Source organism: Hyaena hyaena, unplaced genomic scaffold, assembly GCF_003009895.1.
Source record: "Hyaena hyaena isolate Hyena2069 unplaced genomic scaffold, ASM300989v1 scaffold_6, whole genome shotgun sequence".
In the NCBI taxonomy this organism is placed as follows: Eukaryota; Metazoa; Chordata; class Mammalia; order Carnivora; family Hyaenidae; genus Hyaena; species Hyaena hyaena.
Window position 1 is genome coordinate 1,908,474 of NW_024080638.1, and position 17,896 is coordinate 1,926,369.

Here is a 17,896-nt window from a genome sequence, read left to right on the forward strand (position 1 = left end):
AAAGCCTCACGGCTTTGGGAAGTCAATTTGCTTCTAAACCAGAAGATGGTCTTCCAAGGAATGTCCTGAATTTGGAACGGGAAACTTAGCCATTGTACCTTTCCCCCACTGAGCCCACACGAGAAGCCCGAAAGCCACCCATCGGTCTCTGGATCTCCTCGCTGCCTTTGTCCCTTCTAGACGTGGAGGCTTGGAGAGGAGGTTTAGTTTCCAAGGATTGGAGCGTTTGAAGGGCGGGGCCATCTCCAAGTCCATCTCCCCTTTTTGTCCTCTTCTCCTGGGACGGGAGGGAGGAGCCAGGTCCCCCCGCGGCCGGTTCGGGAGCTCTCGGTCTCGGTCGCTGGAGGTGAGTCTGAAAGGGCGGCAGCCCGTTTAATTGTAGCGCAGGTTAATTTCTCGAGTTCACCGCAGTCGGTCAGCCAGCCGCTTCCCGGGTCTTTGCCAAGTGGGTTTATGAGGTCTGAGGCGTGTTGGGGCGCGCTCGCATTCTGCAAAAGGCTCCTCCCCAGGGCTCATTCCCCGACCGCGGGCAGCCCTTCGCTGCCCCAGGAGCCCTGGATTTCCTCTGACCTCGGCGCTTCCTCCTCGCGCCCCACCGCCAGGTTCCGTGCGCCCCTGCCCCCGGGGAAGGGCGGCCCCCGTCTGAGGACTTCCGACCCGAGCCAACCCCGGAGGTACCCTCACGTCGAGGAAGGGTTTATCGCAGCCTCCACCACCGTGCAGTAATAGGGGCTTTCAACCTGAAATACGATTGTTATTTTCCCGGCGCAGGGCTTGACAGAGAAAGTCAGCTTTTTATTAAAGACAAAGAGGTAAATGATCAGCTGGGGCGCTGAAGCGACGGCGGAGACCTGGCGCGCTTCCTCCCGCGGCCACGAGGAATTTGTGGGGGAGCGGCTGCGGGCGCTCAGACACCCCTGGGGTCCCGGGGGAGGAGCTCGCGGCAGAGGGACTTCCCCAGGGCCCTCCGGGCACCTGGCGTGGGGGAGTCCTCCCAGTTCTGCACAAAGCCGGGGGCATTTCAGTTCTGAGCAGCCTTACCTTCCTCCTCTCTCCTTTCTTCTTTCAATTCTCTTTCTTTGACTCTCGTCTCCCCTTCGCCTCTGTGCTTTCTCCTCCTTGCTCTCCTCTCCCTACTTTTTCTCGTACCTCTCCCCGCCCTCCCCCTCCTTTCTTCTCCACCGCACGCGTAGTGTCATTTATTTATTTATTTATCACCCCCGCCATCAACACCCTTTTAGGGGTCCCAAGCTTTTCAGTGTGAGTGGGAGGAGAAGAGCGCAGGAAGTGTTGACGGCAAGGGGGTGAAATCGTGCCTCTGGGTGAGAGATTCTGCCCCGGAATAAACGACTGGGGAAAACCTTGGAAAATACGGATTCGGATCTGTTTAGGAAAGCCCGCTATCCGATGGGAACCAACTCCGCGCGCGCCTCCTCCTCCCCTTTATTGTATGGGTTTATGGGTCTATCTTCCCGGACTGTTGTTTGTTAGGGGGGAGGGAGGGAGTATTAAAGAGGACAGTCTGGCCCTGGATCTTCAACACCGCGCCTTCTCCACCGGATGCGCGCTCCCCAATGCAAAGGAATCCAGCATCATCCCCCAATTCAGACCCGGACAAAAGAAACTTTAATTAAGGTCTCTGCCCTGCGCGCTGTGTGTTTCTCTCTCCGGATGCTGGTGATGTCCAACTCGAGGATGTGAGAAATAGAAATGGTACAACCAGCCCGTGCCCTTGAACTTCAATTGCTCCTGACTTGCTGTATTGATTTTTTTTTTTATAGTGTAGGCACCTCCCCCCGACCCCCCATCAAATTAAAGCCTTAGGAGACATTCAGCCTGGTGAGGGGTGAGGGGCAGCCCATTCCTTTGCCAAAGAGATAGTTCAGAACGATTTGGGGAAAATTACACTAAATAAAAATTCAAGGTGTGAAAGCTTCATCTTGGTTCTCTTGTCTTCAACACCATGACACCTTATCATTAGAAGCGCTGATTGTTACTTTCCGAGCCTTTGGATGATCAGCCAGAAAGTGCAAACAACGCGGGGCTGGAGGGTGTAAAGTTATTTAAGTAGGCTTTTTTTTTTTTTTTCCCTTTTGGTGCGCCGTCAAAACATTTCACAAGTTAGGAAAATAAAGTGGTGGTTCCGAAGCTCGGAATGATGGGCTCTTTCCCTCCCCACCCCACCCCCCCCTTTCCATATCAGAAAAGAAATAAAATGCACAATGAGCCTTTATTTCGGGGGAGAAGACTTCAAAATACGTGCCAGTAATGGACAATTTGAGCTTTTCACTGGAGATACTCACATCGCAAGCTGGAAAGGGATTAAAAAGCCCCACGTGGTTGATCTGGGTTTAGACTTGCAACCTCTAGTTCCCCATGTATGTTCTTTGCAAAGATTGGCCTCTAGATGGATGCGTGTGAGGGACTCTCCGGGGCCGGGGCCGGGCGCCTCGGGCTGGGCTGATGGTGGGAGAGCTATGAGCGGCCGCGCAGGGTCCTCCGCGGGGGCCTCCTCGGGCGGCCAGGGCGGCCGGGCGCCTCCGGGCCGCGAGCGCGCACGCCCCAGCCCGGCCGCCGCGCGCCTCGCACCGCCTTCTCCGCAGGTCTTTATTCATCTCGTCTCCCTCTTCCCCTTCTCCTCCTCCTTTGCCTCCTTCTCCTCCTCTTCCTCCTCCTCCACCTCCTCCGCCGCCGCCGCCACCTCCTCCTCTTGCATCTCACTGGCCTGCTTCTGTGTTGCTCAGAGTGACAAAGACAATGTCCCAGCCTTAACTTTGCAACCACCTTGCCTCCTTCTGGGGTTCGGCGGGGGGGGGGGGGGGGGGGGGGGGGGGGACAGCGGCCGCAGCTTCAGCATCTCCTCCAGCTTCTCCTTCTGCGCTTCTTCAGCTCTTGGATCCTTCTCTCCCCCCCCCCCCCCCCCCCCCGGCGCTTTCCTCGTTTCTTTCTTTCTTTTTTCTTCCCGGCTCCTGCACGTTGTTGTTGTTATTAGAAAGGCTTCGCGCACCCCCTGGTGCTCCGGCGTTTTGTGTGGCAGGAGAAGATTGTCTTCCTTCTCTCTTTCTGTCTTGCTTTCTCTCTCCCTCCGGTTGCTCATTATTCAGAGAGAGACACAGAGGGAGGGAGAGAGAGAGCGCGCGAGGGAGAGGGAGGAGAGGAGAGAGGAGAGGAGCGAGGGGAGAGAGTGAGAGGGAGAGGGAGGGAGGCAGGGAGAGGGAGAGGGAGAGAGAGACGGATATCTCAGGTCATCTGCAGCTGCAGCGAGTCTGAGGAGCCGAGCAAGGCAGGGAAGATGGCGATCCTCCATTGCTGAGCCCCGGCAGGAGCACATGAGACTCCCCAACAACTTCCACAACAATAACCCGAGCAGGAAGAGGAGAAAGAGAAAGAGAATAAGGAGGCGGTGGGGCCGGAGAACCCGAACCCCCTCCCGGCGCCGGGACACTTCTTCCGTAAGTTCCTGCAATTCGCCGCCGCCCCGGGGTGGTCCGGGGGCTCCGGGGAGCGGAGCGCGGGGCGCTGGAGGCAGCGACGCGCTCATTCATTCGGCCGAGGAGGGTCGGTGGCGCGGGGAGGAGAGGAAGTCCCCTGCGTGGACTGGCTGCTGGAAGAGAAGAAGCGAGCGAGACGAGGAGGAGGAGGAGGAGGAGGGGGAGGAGGGGGAGGAGGGGGAGGAGGGAGAGCAGGAGGGGGAGGAGGAAGAAGAGGAGGAGAAGCGAGGGAGGAAGAGGAGGAGGAGAAGGTGGTGGCGGTGGCGGCGGAGGTGGCTGTGCTTTTGCTGCTGGCTGCTCCTTCTGCCGGGGGAGCGGAGCGCGGTGGCTTCATTAATTTCGTGTAGTTCTATGGAGAGAAGAGAAAATGAAAGATGAGTGAGAAGAGAGCGGGAGGCTCCGGACGGATGCTCCGAGCGCGGGGACAGGAGTAGGGACAGAGAGGGGGGCGGAGGGCGGGAGGCGAGGGCACCGGAGCCGGGAGCCGGGAGCCGGGAGCCGGAGGGAGAGCGCGAGGGGCAGAGCAGCGAGCGCTCGAGCCGCCCCGACCTGAGCGGGCTGACCTCTTTCTCTCTCTGTCCGTCTCCTTCCTTTCCCCTCTCTGTCTGCCTGTCCCCAAGCCCGATGGCAAAGCCGTGCGGATTGGCACCCCCCTCTTCCTCAGGTATTTGGCTCTCTCGCTCTCGCTCTCGCTCTCTGCTCTCTCCCCGAAGTTGGGATGCGGGGTCGGGATGTGCCGGGGGGCGGCTGCTGGTGCTGCTGGTGCTGCTGGTGAGGAGAGAAGCGAGGCGCGGGGGGCGCGGGCCGGGGTGGGGGGGGGAGGGGGCGCAGGTTCAGGAGCGGCCGAGGAGCTGTCTCCAGGCTGGGGGTTCAGAAGCGCCTGGTGGAGGAGGACAACGGTTTCTGGAGAGGAGAAGCCATTACACACGCTTGGCTCTCTGAGGAAGGGAGAAAAGAAGGCAGGGGCCTGGGGGTCGCCTCACTCCTGGTGCGGTTCCCAGGGGTCTGCCCTCCTTCCAGGCGCGAGGGGAAGCCGCAGCCGCCCCCCCCCCCCCCCCATTGGAGCAGCCCCTCTCTTTCCCTTTCTTTATCTCCCTGTCCTCCATTTGCAAGCTGTCTGCTTTGGTTCCAGTCCAGACTCCAAAACACAAAGCTCCTTCTCACGTTCATTCTCCAGGCTTTTCACCATTCCTGAAGGAACCCTCATTTTCTTTTCATTGTAGCTTCTAACCTACAGAGAGGGAGGGAGGCTGCCTGGAGTTCCTTTTATATTCCTCCTCTACCCAAAGGGGGAAAAAAAAAGTTTTATTTTTAAGCACGCGTCTGGGATGGGAAAAGACCAACCAGTTGGGGCTTTCTCCCAGGGCTCCCCGGGGGTTGTGTCTGAGTGTCTGTGTTGGTTGTTTGGTTTGCTTTGGTTTTGTTTCTGGAGGTGGCTTGCAGGTTTTTGGAGGAAGTGACTAGTTTGGTTGGGAGCTGGGAACTGAGTCAGGTAGCGGTGTCATGTTGTAACTCCACCAGAAAATGGAGGAGAGCGGGTTTCCAGGAGACAAAGCTGAGATGAGAAGTGTTTATAAAATTATGGATGTCTCCATTTTGAAGCTCTGTTGGTGATGGCTGGTGGAGGCTTGCCTGCCTACTCCTTCTTTTCCAGGGTGAAATCCTGTGGTGGTTCCTCACCATCTATTCATTATGTGAGGAAATGAGGGACTTGTAAGGGCTGCTCAGATTTTTCTCCCACCAAAGGAGTGCCTTCGCAAGTTATTGAGGCGTTCGTTTCCATTTTAAAGTAAACTTTGGAGACATTTTTTTTCTTCTTTCGAGTGGACCTGAAGGGTTTAGACCTTCTTCAGGAAAGGCAAGGCAAAACCTGAGACATTTTCCACCGAGGTCTTCACACAACTTTCAGCTGCTCCAGGTCTCCTGAAAGTCACCAGGAAATGTTATTTCCTCATTGTGAAGATGGTGGTGGCCCTAAGCTGAGATTTTGGAGTTCTGGGGCTTGCTTATCATCATGTTTTGATGCATTGCAAGACTTTATTGTCTGGTTTGAGCTGATTGCTGCAAAAAGGGAAAAAAAAAAAACCCATAACAACAAATCCTGCAAGATCTCAGAGGAACTCTCAGACTGACTGACACCAGTTTCTCCAGACTCCACATTTCTCCTCAGGTTGTTCCATTTGTGTCTAAGGCCTTCTTTTAGTTCCTTTGTTTTCCTCCTTCCCTTTCATTCTGCTCTTTTTTCCTGTGTTCTCAAGTACTGTAAGTCTTCAGAAATATCAGATGTCTTCTTAACAATGTCACTATGGAAACAATGTTTTAAAATATTTTGTCTGTTGAGAAAACCTTATGTCCAGGTATCTTCACCTTTTTAATTGGGAAGAATTTAGTAGTCTTCTAGGAAGACATTTTGTGAGGATGATTCGAAGGAAGGACCCAGTCCTAGCCCAGTCTCCACACATTGATTGGAGTTCTTCACAGATTAGTTCTGGAGAATGTATGTAATTGATCCAAGTAAAGAACAAAATCCTGAAATGCTTGAGGAATTTATAAAAGCCAACCATGGAAGATGTTGCTTTACCATTAGGTAAGGTAGCCATCTTGAGGATGAGGGAAGATGTTGGAAGAATTTTAGGTGGACTGTTGATAAGATAGATGAGGAAGCCTCCACCTTGGAACAAAAACTTGGAGGAGATTCAGAACCAATTAACATATTGTAAGGAGGCTTGATTGAACCTTGTTTTCAACTAAGGAGAAGCATAGAGAGGTACCAGCTTCAACAAATAAAGAACACATTTGTGAGCGACTTACACCAGCTTTTTTCTTGCTTTGCTTTCCCATTATGTGTCAGATTTGTGTGTGTGTGTGTGTGTATGTGTGTATGTGTGTGTGTGTGTGTGTGAAGTTCCTATGTCTACAGTATTTTTGTGCATATTGAAGTGGTTTTAGATTCCAGATGTAATTATATTCTGTTGAGTAGCTGGTAGCAGTGTCATTCAGCACAGGCACAATGCTATATATGACAACATCACATTTTTCAAACCAAACTGTTGTGTCATTAATTGAGGGTTATTGTTCTTCTGAGGACTGTGAAAGGAGAGGAGAAATACATGGTTCTTTAGTTGATAATTGTCCATGGTCAATGAAGTAAAACCCTGTATTTTGCAGAGGAAGATGTATGGATTTCAAGATCTTTCAGTTGATGTGTATGCTCGTTTAAAAATACTTCTCTTCAGATCTCTGCTTCTGGGCTTCTCCAAGAGCACTTGAAAAATCTTACTTCTTGGAATCATACCTTTTATTAACCAGTTTTGACTGTTATCTTTTGATACCATTACTTTTGCTCTTCAGTGGGATGTCGTCAATGTTATACTTAAATTTGCTAATGCATGTGTGGATGCTACTTGTTCCAACTCAGAAGTTCAAATGCAGTGGAATAAAAAGAGTTATTTGGGAAAGTAATTACCAGATAATTTTGCATCTAATTAACCATACCTGTGTATGTAAACATAAATACATTATAGGTTGATCTTGAAGCAAACTTCCATGGTATCTTTTTCGTTGTTGATACCAGGACAACCAGTATCCGTTAATTACTTATTTCGGTGTGAAAAAAATCTGACAACCTGATTGCTAGTCTAGCACTTTGACTCACCACATTTTTTACTTTGTGACCAAATATTTTGGTGTCTTTATAGACAGTCTTAGAGTTGAGAATTTCCTGGAGGGAAAAAATTAGGTATATAAGAGGCACTTTGGAGTTTGAGAATAATGTTCTAACTGGTTACCTAAGAGACATATTCATCCCTGATGTCCTTCATCTACGTGGGAAGCACCTCATATTAAAGAGGTGGTTTCTCCCATTTTTCTAGGGATACACATTTGAAATGGGACAAGAATTTTGGATAGAGTGCTATAAGAGAAATACAAAGCGTGTCAAATTGAACACTCTTATTTGATGTCAGAGCTCAGAGATTTTTGGTTTGGTTTTGTTTCTGAGGCATCAAGTTGACGAGACTCATTATGCAACTTTTTTTCCATGGCTCTAATATATCACAAAGAGAAATCCTTCTGGAGACATATATATGAGGTATGAGACACCTTGCTGTAGAAAAGATTCTTATTGGATCTTTGTATTCCACAGTTTTTCTCATATTAGATATATCTCTGTCTAATCTACCGACCACATTCCCTGAGGACTTGTCTTTTTCCACACTCCTTGGAGTTGGAAAGAACTTTTAGTTAGAAAAAATATATATGTGCATACACATATGTATATGAGTGTGTGTATATCTTTCTTTCTAATGAGTCTTCTGGAAGACAGTAGAGGAAAAGAAATCCAACCCTACTAATGGACTTTAGCGTCTTTGTGGTCAGTTTTCCTGAAAGAAAATAATGGTAACATTGCCTTGGGAAGAGTTCTGCTTTCTGTATGTTGGAGTTTAATAGAGTCTAGTCTGTCTTGAATTCTTTTCTGGTGTTGAGAGTTCTTGGTTAAGGTAACCTTACTCATCTTCTTTGTGCTGTATGCCTTTATCAGACTTACCGCTCACTGCCTCACGGGACAGAGCAATGACAAAGCTGTATTGAATGTTTCACGTTGAAAAATGGAGAACAGAGGTGCTATTTCACAATGCCACACTCACAAATTAGGAAATACCATAAAGAATGCACTCAGATTGCAAAGGGTCTGACACGGGTATATGATTGGATGATTGGTATGTGGAAATTAAGGAAATTCAAAAGAAGTTGAGGAAAATATTTCCAGGGTCTATCATTAGTGACAGTGAACTGGAAAAAAAAAGTTGGCTTCTATGTATGTGTCTGTGTGTGTCTGTGTGTTAAGGCAAGTATCTCCTGAGGTTCACATACTTAAGCAGTTGGTGGCTTTGAGAGAAACATTAGCTGGCGTTGGTGACCTATTAATTGATTATGAGAAAATAGAGAGGAGAGTAGATAATGCTAGAAGAAAATTCCTCTTGTGTGATATGCCAAGACATCTGGCAGATGTTATGTTGGGCCCTAAGGAATGGACAGTTTAATTTTAGCCCTAGCAAGGAAATGGGAAGTTCTGAGCTCTTTTAATAGCACAAGCCTTAGTTTGGGGAAGGTTGCTTAAAAAAAAAAAAAGAAAGGAAAAGAAAAGAGGCATTTATTGTAATATTGAAGAATTCCAGGGAGCACCCAGATTAAGCTGAAGTTTGGGAGTGATGGACAAAAATACTCTTCCCTAAGTAGAAATTAATATAAAAATCATTTAAAAGTTGACTGACAGGTACAACATAAGTGGTGAATATTAAGAACTTCTAATTGAGAAGCTAGTTGTTTTGTGCCTCAGAGAGATCACTTCAGATCTCCCTTCCCCCTGCATTTGATTGAAGAGGAAACTGGCACTGAGACATGCAGTGACTTGCTCAAGGTCAGAAGGTTCAGTTGTAACCAAGCCAGGCCTAGGACTCAGGTCTGCTGACTCCCAACCCAGTGCCCTTTCCACCACCCCCTTGCATATGATTGTAGCGGTTTGTGAAACACCAACTCTCCTCTCCAGAGTGCAGGCCTCTCTGAGAAACTCTGTAATCAAACACTAGTGGGGCAGGAGTATTGGTTTTTGTCAGTTGAATTTCTCATGTTGGGGCTGAGCATGGTTTCATTCATAGAAGTAAAACACTCCAGAGACTAATTTTGTTCATGAGACTTTGAGTCAAGTCATAGCTATTGAGTTGAGACTGTGCTTTTTCTTTAATTGTCCTGCCCTCCTCTATAGTTCAGTCATCCAGGGCTTGGGAGTCCTTTTCAAATGCGTTTCTTTGGAGGTTTGTCTGCGTCTATTGCAACTTACAAAAGTGCCCACAGTTGGACTCAGAGGATCTCTTTTGCAACATGGTACAGATAAATTGGCTTCTTTCAGAGATGCCATTTTGTAATACTGATGAATGGCCAAGAGAGTGAAATCCAGTCTAAAACAATACTGGTGATTTTCCAGTGTTCCGGAGTCTTCCAAAAATGTGCCCTCCATCTATTGTCTTGGAGCCCGATTCTCTCTTGCAGACCAATGGCTAGGAATTTGCCATTTCCCAGTGAAGTCGTGGAGTCATCCTTAAAGTGAGTTTTTAACAACACCGGGAACACTTCACCAGAGAGATAGAGAGAGAGAGAGAGAGAGAAAGAGATAGGACAGTACTTTAGGAAGGGTGGAATGGGTTTCCATTTCTGGTTCCTCTTGGACAAGCGAAAGTCATTTCATGTAAAAAGAAGAGCGATGTTTGGAAGTTTCCACATTTTCTAAGCTTCTTCCAAACTAAAGCATGAATTTTTAATCCAGGAGGCAGTCTGGAGAAGGTAGTGCTGAGTGTGGACTTCTGGCAGAAACACAGTTAACGCTATAAACAGTTGAACCTCAGTGTGGCACTCCTCCAAATGAGTTGACTGTCGAAAATAAAATGTTCCAGAAGAACTGGGAGAACAGGAAAGAAGTTAAAACAGCATGGTTTGCATGCCAGTACCGAAGGAAGAAAAAAAAAAGTTGGGGTTGAGGGGTGGGGGGTGGGGGCATTGGAGAGAAGATAATCCCAGATTGAACTGGCTCCTGAATTTATAAGACCCAGGAAGAGAAGTTTCCAAGTGAAGGAAAATGGGTTGTTCTGAATGTAGATGGAATTTGCAGTTTACTAGGAAGCTCTTCTGAATCTTTTGTCCCCTTGAACTTTGTCTCTGGAGAACAGCACACAGTGATAAATACAGAGTGCATTGGAAGTGCTTTGGATTTACATTTTCTCCTTAGAAATACTATCATAAAATTTGTCTGCTTTCTGAGGGCTCCTGTCCTTTTTGGTTGAAGCACACATGAGCTTTTCAGCCTTTGAATGTGTGGCTTCAACTCAAAAGTTGGGTTTTTCAGGACTTGGAAAGCCCAGAGGTAGGTAGAGTGATATGGGGGAGAGGGGATAGGATAGGTATGGTCACCTGCAAATGCATTGTCTTTGGATTCTGGCGAGATTACTTGGTGTCTTCAAAGCGTTCTTGCCTAATTCCTAGCTGGAGACATTTTTTCTTGAGTTATTCTTGGAGAGAAGGTTTCTTTCTGTGCCAGGTCATGGGTATTTTGATACCAATTTTTCCTTGCTTTCATGTGTTTGCTTGTTCAGTTCCCTGCATGCTGCTTCTGGATATTAATAAAATACTTCTGCTGTGCCTGTCCGCATCTTAGCCCCAACTTCATTCAAAGAACAGAGTCTACTCTTGGGGGTGAGGGGAAGGGCACTTATTTGTTCAAAAAATAAATACTTGAAGAGGAAGACGGCTTAATTCAGAAAGTTATTTGCCAAGCTTTCAAGAAGACTTTTCGCAAAGATGGTGCAAGGAAAGATGGGGAAAATTCTACTGGGAACCTGTAGGTCCTGATTAAAAGGCGTTAGGATGACTTAGTAGGAAATTAAGCATTTGTCCAAGAGGAGTAAGCAAAGACTTACCTTTGGATTCATATTGGTTTGAGCACAAAAGGAGCTGGAGGCCCAGGCAAGACAACTGTGTCAGAAGTAATTAAGCCCGGGATTTGTGGAGAGGCTTATCTGCCACAGAGCCCAGCCGGGGAAGGCCAGCCTCGCTCCCTAAGCCCTCATCTGGCCAGTTGAACCAGAACAGGAGCTAAGGCCTTTAAATTTTGGAATTTGTCTCTTCCCTGTTCAGATTTAAGAAGGTAAAGTTGCCATTTATTCATTTTTGCTCATGTCAGCTGAGGGCTTGCTTCTCTCCTGAGCTGGGAAATGCCAGGGGCAGGGGGGTGAGAGCCGATTCCCTCTGAGGGAACATTCTCCCTTTTAACACTACGAATGTGCCTATAACATTGTACTTATTACTCAGAAAATAATTGTGCAGTGGTACAATGTGGGATACTTGAAAGATGTTTGCTGCACAAAGGTTCCAATACTCACCTGCAGATTAAGAAATGGGTTTCTAAACCATCTCATTTCTATTGCTAATGAAAAGCTTTGGAAGGCACCTGTGAATTAGAGCTCCAGCTGCTATCATGGTGGGGGAAGTTGGGCCTTGAAAGGATACACGGATTAGCCCGTCAGAAAAGCAAACAGTAGCATCAGCACAAGTAGAAAATAGACAGGGTTGTTAAGCTAACAGAAAAGTAGGCTAAAGCATTGCCATAATTATGTGGTGGAAATTTGCTGGGAAGGAGAGCCTGCTTGGACGGGAGAAGGAAAAGAAGAAGAGAGGCAGGGGAATGATTGACAAGTCAAAGTAGAAGAGGTCTGTCCACTGGGAAGAGCCTACAGGAAGAAGAAAGGTACTGCTTTTAAGAAAACAGTAAAGCACGTGGAAAAAGACCTTGTAATTTGGTACCTATTGCACGTGAAAAATGAAGACCAGTGCTCAGGCCCAGGCTTCGGTCAGTTCTTACTGTTAAAAAGAAAAAAAAAAAAAAAAGAATTGAACCTGGAAGACCATTTATGTGACTTCAGACGTCGGCCTTTCTGATCGAGGACAGATGGAAACTTGAAGGAACTGGTTAAGTGGGCCTAGGTGGAGATTTTCCTGGAAAAATGAACGAAGTAGAGAATAGAGCACAGCAGAAAGTAGCTGCATTATTAATGGGCAGACAATGTGACAGTCCTCTCTAAACTTATCCATAGAGCTTCTCTACCTACGCTGTGGGTGCTAGAGAGAATGCAGAACAAAGACAAGCTTCTTTCCGAGGGGAAAGGAATAGAGTGTGCCGGTTACCTGCAGTCCAGTTTGGGATTAAGCTGTTTGCTAGAACCAGTCAATCCGATCCTGGCACTTAAAATCCAAAATAAGGCCATTGTGGCCCAGAATGTTTAGCCTTTCTGATCCCTAATGACATCATCCCTCTGTGTTGTGACCCATTAGTCAGCAGTTGAGTATCAGTCACTCAACCCAGTTTGGACCTGGTCTGGGGGTCCCTGGTGTGGGGTAAAATATGAACACTGGGCTAGAGACAGAAGATGGCCAGAACATAGATACCAGCCAAGATTATGTAAGGATTTCAATGACAAGAACTTATCACCCAGAACCGTTTTCTTTTCAGTGGTTTCTGTCTTATTTGGTCCTTATGTGGAGACTGTTAATTGGTACTGGATTAGATAATGATAGCTGGGAAGGGGATCTGCATGGAAGAGACCTTTTTGATCTGAATGTCAGAGTTCAGCTGCCATAACTTCTCCCCCTTATGCTGTCAATTGAATGTTACCCCTTCTGGTCCTGGGTAAGAACACCATCTTTAAAGAGAATAAGTATGATAACTTCATCAAAAAATTCTACGAAGCCCTCCAGAGTCAGAATATCACATGGACCTTCCACGAGATAATATTTCTTCTGCTGAAGAGAGTCCTAGTTATTATTACTAGTAGGTAGCATCTGTTAACTGTACCAGGGACTGTTCATATGGTAGAGGAAACTGAGGTTTGGGGAGGTAAGGAAATTTTTTTAATAGTTTATTGTCAAGTTGGTTTCTGTATAACACCCAGTGCTCATGGGGAGGTAAAGAAATTTACCCAAGGTAGTGGAGCTAGAAAATGGGGAGCGAGGATCACATACAGGGGCACTGGCTTATGGTCCTCAGCTGGTGGGAGCTGGCCTTGGTTATTACTTATATGCTAATAGCTTATAATCCTGATGGTTTAGCTCTTCCAGTTGCTTATGCCAGTAGTATATCCTGGTGTTCTGGAAGGGAAATTTGAGTACAATGGAAAATTAACTGCAATCTATTAGTTGATATGAGAGATATAACTTATTGTAATAGCTTGACAAAGTGTGTTTAACTGAAGAGTACCCTGTTTTTGTTCCGAGTTATAGAGGAGATGGTGAAAAACAGCAAGAGACCATGTACGAGGAAAAAAGGAACACCTACCTGTTACAGAAGAAAGATATGCTGTGTGACTTTTTTCTTTTTTTTTTTAAACATTTATTTATTTTGAGAGAGAGGGAGAGAGACAGAAAGACAGAGCGCGCACAGGCAGAGGGGCAGAGAGAGAGGGAAAGAAAATACTAAGCAGGCTCTGTGGTGTCAGCCTTGATCTCATGAACCTTGAAATCAGGACCTGAGCTGAAATCAGGAGTCAGACACTTAGCTGACTGACCTACCCAGACACCTCTTCCTCCCTTCCTCCCTACTTCCCTCCCTCCTTCCTCCCTCCTTCCTCCCTTCCTCCCTCCCTCCCTTCCTCCTCCCTCCCTTCCTCCCTTCCTCCCTCCCTCCCTTCCATAAAGAAGGTGTCTTACTTTTTTCCTTCTTAGGGCCCTTTTTGGAAGTCTCAGTGCCTCTGGTTTACTGTAAGCACGAGACATGTTTCCAAAAGCCACACAGACATATTTGAAAGTTAGTTCCCCTGTCCGATGGTCATTTCTGGAAAATAGCACAGATACTCTTCAAAGCATGGGTGCTAATATCCCCCACACCCTTTCCTGATCACCGTGTGTTCTGTTTAGATCATGGAGACATGATGAACGTTTTGGTTTTTATTTGCCTCTCCCCGAAACATCACAGTACAGTAAGGAAGCCGCTGTTCATGGATGACCACAAACGTCCTTAAGAGAGTAACAAGCTGTACTAAGGGAGGTGAGGCAGGTCCAGACAGCCCTAAGGTACCCGGGGCAGTAGCTTCCCTGTAAGACAGGCGATGGGGTGTTAATTGCTGAGTAGACTCTTTAACCTCAGAGTGACTAGTGGTGGTTTTACAAAGTTTTAACTTTGCTATGGGTCTGTTTATCTCCTGTTCCCAGCAGACTCCTACCCAAAACCTTTGTCGGAGGGGAAGCACGTGTCCTGTTTGTAAAGTGTACTGAGGAGGCCAGGGAGCTACCCATTTTTTCACCTGTCACCCATATCGTTTACCAAACTTAACAAAACCATTGTTTTCTTAGATAAAGGCCCTTAATGGGGGGAAAGCCTCAGAAAAAAAACAACATAGTTGAGCACTGAGCTATGGACCAAAGCCTGTGGTTGTCCAGCTGGGGAATTTCTGATTTAAGAGCCTTAGGTGGCATCTGCCGTGACCTTAATCAGTAGTGCCCAGCTCTCTAAGATGCTCCCTCAGACCAGCTTGTCTCAAAGCCCAGTTCTTACCGTGTTTCTCTGATTTTCCTCTTCATTCTTTGAGGAGAAATCTACCCAGGGTACCCTCAGGAGCTTTGCAGAAAGTGAAGGTGAACTGAATCAACCTATCTTTGTGGGTGCAATGACATCCATTTGGGACTAGGACTCTGAATTGGAGAATACACTCCATGTGAGAGGCAGGGTGGGAGAGGGCACATCCAAGGGGGTAAATGTGTAAAGTCTGTGTATTTTATCTTGGTGGAGGAATCTTCCATTATACTGAAAACAAAAGAAAACAGCCTCTTCAAAGCAGATTCCACTGTAATGTCAAAAAGTATATTGTAGAGATCACATGAAATGGCACACATTTAGGCAATCACAGTTGTATACTTGACATGCATGGAAGTTCTCATCATGTGTGCCATCTTCTCCTGGGGCTTGGCCCCTAATTAGTCACTGTGGGAGGCTGAGAAGTGACGTCATATTGAAGGACAGATGTCAGCTGTCCCTGACATTCATCCCTACTCCTTGGTCGACTCAAGTGTTTGAGTTGCTCACCCATTCTTTTTCTGACCAGTGGCTGTAGCTTGTTAACAGTGAAGGAACATCACCCATAGGTCCTGAAATTAGCAAGTGTTAAATGTTATGTGATTATTAGGGGAAAACAAGATAATCTAGTCAGTGGGCTTAATTAGGTTGTGATTGCCCAATTGCTGCTTCATGATAATTATATTCATAACCCCATTTCTACACGTCAACTACAATTATCAAAATTGACCCCAGCACAGGTAAAGTGTTAGCAATCTTATTTGAAGCAGCTAATGAATGGTGAATTCCCAATGTTCCCCAGGTGTTCTCTCGGTCCCTTCTGCCCCTTCTTGGCACCTTTTCATCGTCTTTTCTCTATTTTAGTAGAAAGACTGGTGGTAACATTATTTTGCCTGTGACCATGCACATCTTGTATAGCTAGTGTTGATGCCTACAGAAAAATGCTTAACATTTTTAAGACTCAGATAGGACAGTAAAACACCAATACATCAGCGAATAGGAATCTTGAAGCATCAAAATCCAAAACTGGCTAGATTCTTCTTTCTCAGCACATGAAACCTGTTCAGTAGATTTAATGTATTCATTTGAATAGAGCCTTTACTTTATAAGGCGTAGTCCTAAAGTGAAAAAGAGTCATCCGTGTTTAAGATACTGCTTTATCAACATGATCATTAAGGTCTGAGGAATAGAGTGAGGATTTCTAATTTTCTATTATCCACACCCTCCTCTCTCCCCCAAATTCATGACATTTGCTGCTAGAGTTATTCTAGTAGAGAAAGAACATGTCATTGTTGGGTACGTTGTTTCCTGTTTATCTCCCAAATGAAGGCAGTGATTTCTAGGAAATACAAACAACAACCTGTATCAGAAGTGGGTATGTCAGTGTAACACCATGAATCACTGGGCCAGATTGTCACTTGGCAGCTTTCCCTTCCCTACATGCAGTTATATGAAAAAGTAACGCACTGCACATTTGCACACCATGGCCAAACTTCACTGCAGCTGAACTGTCTCAACGACTTAGAACTTGGTTCCTACATATATGGGGGTATGTATGTGTGCATGTGTGTTCATATAGATATATGTTATGTAAATGCGCATGTGTATATTCTCTCTGGGAGAAGGAGCTTATGTTTTGCTAAAACATCAGGAGTACGATTTTTTTTCAGAATTTCTGGGTGAACATGCAGTTCTCTGTGCCAGAGTCTTCATTAGGAAAGTGGTGTGGGGGGCGCCTGGGTGGCTCAGTCGGATAAGGGTCCGACTTCGGCTCAGGTCATGTTCTCACGGTTCGTGGGTTCAAGCCCCCACATCGGGTTCTATGCTGATAGCTCAGAGCCTGGAGCCTGCTTCAGATTCTGTGTCTCCCTCTCTCCCTGCCCCTCCCCTGCTCGTGCTCTGTCTCTCTCTGTGTCAAAAACAAACTTAAAAAAAATTCTTTTTAGAAAAAAAGGTGTTGAGGGGAGCCTAGGTGGTTCAGTCAGTTATAAGTGTCTGACTTTGGCTTAGGTCGTGATCTCACTTTGGCTTCGTTAGTTCAAGCCCAGTGTAGGGCTCTCTGCTGTAAGTGCGGAGCTGGCTTCAGATCTCTGTCTCCCTCTCTCTGTCTCTCCTCTGCTTTCATGCTCTCCCTCTCTGTCTCTCAAAAATCAATAGAACATTAAAAAAAGAAGAAGAAAGTGGTGTGTAGTGCATAGAGCATACTTTTTGGGACTGCACAAGCATTGGATGAAATTTGTCTCTGTCCCTTCCTAGCTGTGTGACCTTGAATAAATTACTTAACCTCTCTGTTCCTATGATTTCCTACCCAATCAAAGGGAGATAATAGGACATAAGGACTAAAATATTAAGTGTATAATAAGGGTTCTGGTTCAAATGGGCACTTGAAAAATGATAGCTTCTTTCTTCCTTACTGACGGAGAAACTGAGGTAGAGATCTCCCAGGGCATTGCCAGATGTGAATTGTTTAGTCCTTGGTCTTAAACTCCATGTTTTTTTTGTTTGTTTGTTTGTTTAAACAAATTTTTAAAAATGTTTTATTTATTTCTGAGAGACAGAGAGACAGCGGGTCAGAGAGAGAGGGAGATAGAGAATCTGAAGCAGGCTCCAGGTTCTGAGCTAGCTGGGACTTGAACCCACGAACCGTGAGATCATGACCTGAGCCGAAGTTGGACGCTTAACCGACTGAGCCACCCAGGCGCCCCTTAAACTCCTTCTTTTTTGAGTCCCTCCTGATTAACTTTGTGCCACGTCTTGTGTTCACTGATGAACAGTTCTCACTGCTGTTGTGCATTCACAGGGAGACGTGGCAGATTGGGAGCCTCTGGGCTGCCTGGCCGGACCCTGCAGTGCTCCACATCTGTGTTGGAGTGTTCAGTAGGGATTTGTAAACTACCTGAGGATGGCCTATCCTCTGGGAATAGTGCATTTTCATGGTAACAGAGCCTATTCGCACCTTGCAGAGGTATATTCCCTGAAATGTTGTGGGAGAACAGTTTTTAATCAACATGAACTTCTTTGAGCATTTTGGAAGAAAGATGTTATTACTGTTCCTATAGTTTGGAATCGTATCTGGCAAAAATGATTTGTCTGAGAAAGCTGAGTTTGTTACAGTGAAAAGAGTGGCTAGGGATGCCTCTCTGGAGCTCTACTCATTCACTCTGAGCCAGTTTGAGGACTGCTCCGTGGCCTTGCTTAGAATTGCTTTGGTCTTCTTTGTGCAAATGTTTACTTGGTCTTACTAATGTACTGTAATATCAGATGCTTCGAGATCTCAGGGGCAAGGAGGCTA

General features: G+C 46.5%; 1 protein-coding gene across 9 annotated transcripts in view; it reads left to right on the plus strand.

Moving 5' to 3' along the window:
- The first annotated feature begins 311 nt into the window (after nucleotides 1-311).
- Nucleotides 312-17,896, plus strand: part of ZNF462 (zinc finger protein 462) — a 141,719-nt gene continuing 124,134 nt past the window's right edge. For 7 of the 9 annotated variants that reach the window (XM_039239469.1, XM_039239512.1, XM_039239504.1 and 4 more), the window contains exon 1: nucleotides 3,240-3,452. The gene's annotated coding sequence lies outside the window, so the exon portion shown is untranslated. Of the gene's footprint in view, nucleotides 347-3,239; nucleotides 3,453-4,054; nucleotides 4,156-17,896 lie in introns of those variants that run through there. The other 2 variants (XM_039239479.1, XM_039239487.1) reach the window with 2 other exon arrangements.